The sequence below is a fragment of the Barbatula barbatula genome, assembly GCF_947034865.1.
Source record: "Barbatula barbatula genome assembly, chromosome: 12".
In the NCBI taxonomy this organism is placed as follows: domain Eukaryota; kingdom Metazoa; phylum Chordata; class Actinopteri; order Cypriniformes; family Nemacheilidae; genus Barbatula; species Barbatula barbatula.
The window spans coordinates 16430121-16436120 of record NC_136775.1 but is presented as its reverse complement, the minus strand read 5'-3'; the positions used below and the strand labels follow the sequence as shown (position 1 = coordinate 16436120).

The window sequence follows — 6000 nt, the reverse complement described above, 5'->3', positions numbered from 1 at the left end:
TGTTTGCTTCCAGACCAGGGCAGCCATCGGCAAAGCAAAACAAATTCAGGAGAAATTAGACCAAAGGTCATAATCACGTGAATGATGGCCATTGCGTGTTTAATAACATTTAAAACAAAGCCGAATTGAATAACAGTAGGTTGAATATCAATGCGTTGTGAAGTTTATCATAAATGAATGACGTGTGGATCTCCTCAGTCATCTTTTAATATAAACATACACGCAAATTCTAGTCTTTGTATTTGCTCTGTTGGAGTAAAGATGGGTGTAAGAACCTCACAGATCTTGGTAGTCAGATGTTTTCTTTTAAGTTTGACCCATTAAAATCACATTTCAATGTTTATATTTTGTTTAATAACCGAGCTTACCAGCCTAAATGACGTCTTCATGTCTGCCTAAATGCAAGATTTAATCTTAACATTATCTCTAGATGAAAGCATAGCACATAATACATTTGTTTTGTTTCAGATCATGTAACTTGCACATTGCACATCGCATCTGGAAACGGCACATTGTAAGAAACCTGTAAATAACACATCTGTACACTCATTCAAACAATTAAATGTTGTTGTTTTTGTCTTTATTCTTTTCACTTTTTGTATATAGTGCATTAATGTTTTTATTTAATTCTCAATGTATATTTCCACAATGTTTGCACCATCTGTACTCTTTTTTTCTGCACGAAGCTCCTCAGATTCCTTGGTAATGAAGCTCCTTCTGATTCTGACTCGTCTTGATGATGCCCCAATATTTTAAAAGGCCTGCGTTGAAAACATCACAGTTACAAGTCAAGACACATTCAACAAAAATAGATCTTAATAAAAAAGTTTTTCATGAACTATAACAGATTTCTCATTGTTTTCACAAGAGGGAATTGGCCTCAATGTGTCGTAGAAAGATGTGTGTTGTGTTCATCACGTAGCTCCAGCTATTAGCTGTTTGATTTGATAAGTGCTGCTCGTGTTGGAGATAGAGTTTCAGACACCCGCTGCAGGGCAACAGACCTTCTTGTGCATGATTGCTGATGCAACAGACAATGTTCATGTTTCTGCTTTCTTTTCCTATCTGTCCTTTCTTTTAATTTCCTTTCTTTCCTTTCTTTTAATTTCTTTCCTTTCTTTTCCTATCTTTCCTTTCTTTCCTTTCTTTTAATTTCCTTTTTCTTTCTTTCCTTTCCTGACAATCATTTCTTTCCCTTTCTTTCTTTCTTTCTCTCCTTTCTTTCTTTTCCTTTCCTGTCATTCCTTTCTTTCTTTCTCTCCTTTCTTTCCTTTCTTTCTTTCTTTCTTTCTTCCTTTCTATCCATTCTTTCTTTCCTATCTTTCCCTTCTTTCCTTTCTTTTAATTTCCTTCCTTTCTTTTCCCAGCTTTCCTTTCTTTCTTTCCTTTCTTTTAATTTCCTTTCTTTTCTTTTTTTCCCTATCTTTCCTTTCTTTTAATTTCCTTTCTTTCCTTTCTTTTCCTATCTTTCCTTTCTTTTAATTTCCTTCCTTTCTTTCCCTTTCTTTCTTTCTTTCTTTCTTTTTTCTCTCCTTTCTTTCTTTTCCTTTCCTGTCATTCCTTTCTTTCTTCTTCTCCTTCCTTTCTTTCTTCCTTTCTATCCATTCTTTCTTTCCTTTCTTTTCCTTTTTTCATTTCTTTTCCTTTCTTTCTTCCTCTCCTTCCTTTCTTTCTTCCTTTCTATCCTTTCTTTCTTTCTTTGTTCCTTTCTATCCTTTCTTTCTTTTCTTTCTTTCTTTTCTTTCTTTTCTTTCTTTTCTTTCTTTTCTTTCTTTTCTTTCTTTTCTTTCTTTTCTTTCTTTCTTTTCTTTCTTTTCTTTCTTTTCTTTCTTTTCTTTCTTTTCTTTCTTTTCTTTCTTTTCTTTCTTTTCTTTTTCCTTTCATTCCTATCTCTATCTCTCTATGTATCTCTCTATAAAAAGGCGTTTGTGCTGTCACTACCACAGTAATGTATTATCTTTTTCTTCTTTGTTAGTTTCTTTAGTACAGGAGGTGTTGCATTCAACAATACGTTTTGCATGATAATTAAATAAACAAAATAAATGGCTAAACGCGCTCTTGTCATTCCGTGCACGCTCCAAATGGCACGTCATCACCATATTTACAAACACACGCACAGCACGCGGGGATATTTTTAAAACCGTATCGTTTAGACTGAAGGGGGAATAGTGCGACACGCGCGCTTGCGTACTTTGTGTGCTCGCAGCCATGTCACGCGCACGGCTTATTCACGCGCGCATTGGGTCGCGCGGGGGTCTGGCCAGAGCGCGAGACGCCAGTGGCTGATGACCGGGCGGCGTTGCCCTTCAGTGGGCGGAGACCTGGCGATGAGGGCGGAGTCTCTTGAACAGTGACAGCGCGCACGCACAGTTTTACAGTGAACATTATACGGGCATACGCGGATGTGGAAGGTTAGTGACGTGTTTTATTAGTTAATCTGTCATTTTTATTTGTAAACAGTTCAAGTGTGCGGGAACCGGGAGCATAAATGTGTCGTTAAAAAGCGCGTGATGGAAGTGTGAGACACGAGAGGTGTGGCTTGTGACTATTCAAGAATCCGGGTGTGCAGAACAGATTGACACTGAAAACTTAAACTTTTAACAGAACAGCTTATATGTAAAATGCATCAAATACAGGAGGAATATACAGAAAACAATATGGTTTATTTACAGTCAATTTAGACTCAGCGTGTTTTCTTTTTGGCAGATCGATGACCCCATATTTCACTTTTGGCAAATGCCTCGTAAATAAGGGATAATACAACAAAAGATACAGAAAATATCCGTATTAATTGATTACACAATTGTTTCTTTTCATAAAATACATTTAAACAAAATGAATGGTTTGTATTTCTTCGTTGATGGCAGTAGTGCCAAAGAGTTTCGCCTATAGTTCAAATACAGCAGTGTCTGTAAATATGTGTGAAATCATAATCGTGTTCATTGAAATGAATTTTCCCTTCCTGTAAGTAAAGCTGATTCGCTGTAGGGATGCTCTGGGGCTAAAGACGCGGTTCGTTTGGACAATGATGAATGTTTCGGGGTGGGGCGATGAGAAGTGTTGTTGTGTTGTTGGAGAGAGCTGAGAGATCGTGGACGCGTGGATGGGCACATTGGATATCCAGGAGAAGCAGCGGGTCTGACCGGCCAGACGCACACGAGACGGCTCACGGTCATCATATAAAGCCGCGGTTGCAAAGTTAAGGGGTTCGAGGGGGATTCGTGCACGGGAGAGGTCGAAGACGTTTGTGTGTCAGTCGGGTGAGATCAACTTCTAGACTTATTTATGACTACAGATGTAACATTTGACGATGGAGAGGAGACCGTTTCTCATGGCGATTCACTTTATGAGTCAAGTCAGCAATAAATGTAAACGTTATTATTGACGTTGAAAATGTTAAAGTTAATTTTGCGTATTATGCCAGATAAATATATTAATGCACACCGAGTGAACTATATTTCTGTACTAATGAAATCACAGTGTGGAGGCGAATGTAAAGAAAGATAATTCATTGCTTAGTGGTGGGAAGGCGATTTCCATTATAGATGGATATAATATTGCAATGGTATAAGGACATTTCTGTCGCATTACTCTTGATCAATGCAAGTAATGTTGCAGTTTATGCAGCTGTCCCTAGATATACCCTACACATCATCCATCCTTGTTATTACAATGAGAAAAATATATACAGCTCCTAGTTTTTTGAAAGACTTTTTCTAACTACAAAAAACATTTAGTGAACTTTAAGGGATACCTCACCCAAAAATGGAAATTCTGTCATAAATGACTTAACATCAAGTTGTTCCGAACCTGTGTTTGAACACAGAGAAAAATATTTGGAAGAATGTCAGCAACTGAGATTTCTAGCGCACCTTTGACTACCATAGTAGAACAAATTAAAATGGTCCATGGTGCCCCAGAGTTTGTTTTCCTAAATTCGTCAAAATATCAAACATCAGAAGAAAAAGAAAAATACAGTCATTCTTTCTACCATGGTAGTCAATATGGTGATCTCTTTAACAGCATGTAATGGGGAGTTGGGTATTTATTTTAGTTACTTCTTATATAAATGCATTGTCTAGTTTTTTAAATAATTTGCATCATTTTTGGTTTTATTGTCAAGTGTTTCATTCAGGTCAGAATTCTCAGCACACAGCTGATCTTTACACTGTACAGTATGTCTTGTAGCCTAAAGGTGCCAAAGTGGTCATGTTGTGTCTGAAGTCATAGTTCAGGTGCCTTAAAGTTCACCCAAAAATGTAAATTCTTGTCACCCTTACTACTTTCTTTCTTCTGCGGAACACCAAGAAGATATTTTGAAGAAAATTGGTATCCGAGCACTGGACCTCATTCTATTGAATGGACACAAAACCAATGCAAGTGTCCAGTTAACAACATTTTTCAAAATATATTCTTTTGTGTTCTGCGGAGGAATGAAAGTCATACAGGTTTGAAATGACAGGGGTGAGTAAATGATGACATAATTGTTTTGGGTGTGTAATTTGATTGTTCTAGGATCATTTATTTCCTAGCCCAGCTCATGAGATGCGTGCTGCAGAGGGAATCGATCACATACTTCATTTACTTTCAATGGCATCTGGACTCCATTGACACAATCCATAATACCTTGCGTCAGTTTGCTGTCATTCGAAATTTCCTATACAGTGTTAAAACCCAGGACGCTATAGACCCCAGCCTGGACATGACTATTCAGCCAGTGGAAATCCCTTCTGTTCATTCATTTGGCTTTTGTGTACATTGAGTTGTGACTCATGCGGAATGAAGATGATATTCTGTTGTGTGTTGTGGTCAGAGCGTTCTGTCCCAGAGCTTAATGACCCCACATCTCACAGCTTCAGAACTCACTGACAGTTCGGGTGCAAATTGAACGGGCTGTCATGATTCTGCTGCATCATGTCACGTTTCTCTTAGTATAGTGGCAGGATCATGACAGAACCTCATGTTTAATGTGGAGAGAGGCAATTATTATGGTCTTACAGACTCTCTCTCTGGTCTCGTCTTTGTTCCCATCCTCTCGTTACCCTCGTTATTGATTAATGCCCTTCACCTGTTCCCCTCTTGATTTGGTCCCTTATTTAATGCCCTTGTGTCTTCTGTCTTGTGCTGGTTCATTGTGGTTGTGTGGTGAGTCCATGTGTCTTGTCAGCCTAGTTTAGTGTATTTGTAGGTCTTGTTTTGAGTTTATTTTAAGTCTTTGTATAGTTTAGTGTAGTTAGCCCTAGTCCTGTTTGGTCATGTTATTGTATCCATGTTTTGTTCTGTTACCCCCGCGTGGGTCTTTGTTTTGTTATTATTATTAAATATCTGTTAACCCCTTACCCGCTGTCTGCACCTGGGTCCTCTCTCCGTGTCTCACCATGAGAATCGTGACAGAATGAACCAGCCATAATCAGACCCAGCATACAGATCGTTGTGGCAGCAGTTGAGGCTGCCGGATTCCCCTCCAGGGTTAGAGGCTGCCGGTCTCCCTTCCAGGGTCGAGAACGCCGGACTCCCTTCCTGAGTCGGGGCCGCCGGACTCCCTACCAGGGTTGAGACTGCCGGATTCCCGCTCAGGGCCGAGACCGCCGGACTGCCTTCCAGGGTTGAGACCGCCGGTCTTCCCTCCAGGGTCGAAGCCGCCGGAATCCTGTGGCCGCCAAAGATCCCCAGCTGGGCATTCCAGGTCGGTGCAGCCGGGCATTTCCGCCTTGTGGAGCTGGGCATCCCTGCCCGGCGGAGCCAGGCATTCCAGCCCGGTGCATGCGGCCATTCCAGCCCAGTGCATCGTGTTTGTGTCTGCCGGCGCTATCCAGTTTGTGTCTGCCGTCGCTATCCAGTTTGTGTCTGCCGGCGCTATCCAGTTTGTGTCTGCCGGAGCTACCCAGTCCGTGTCTGCCCATGTTTGGACTTCCCTTTCGACTCTTGTGTGCCCCTACCCTTGGACTCTTGTTTCCCAATTTTGGTTTATTGTATTATGTTGCCATTGTCACAGTCTGC

General features: G+C 40.4%; 1 protein-coding gene across 2 annotated transcripts in view; it reads left to right on the top strand.

Annotated features, from left to right (window-relative positions):
- The first annotated feature begins 2331 nt into the window (after positions 1-2331).
- The window catches only part of grb10b (growth factor receptor-bound protein 10b), a 63966-nt gene continuing 60297 nt past the window's right edge, over positions 2332-6000 (top strand). Inside the window, exon 1 of one of the 2 annotated variants that reach the window (XM_079470545.1) lies at positions 2332-2411. The gene's annotated coding sequence lies outside the window, so the exon portion shown is untranslated. Of the gene's footprint in view, positions 2412-3222; positions 3261-6000 lie in introns of those variants that run through there. The other variant, XM_079470546.1, reaches the window with a different exon arrangement.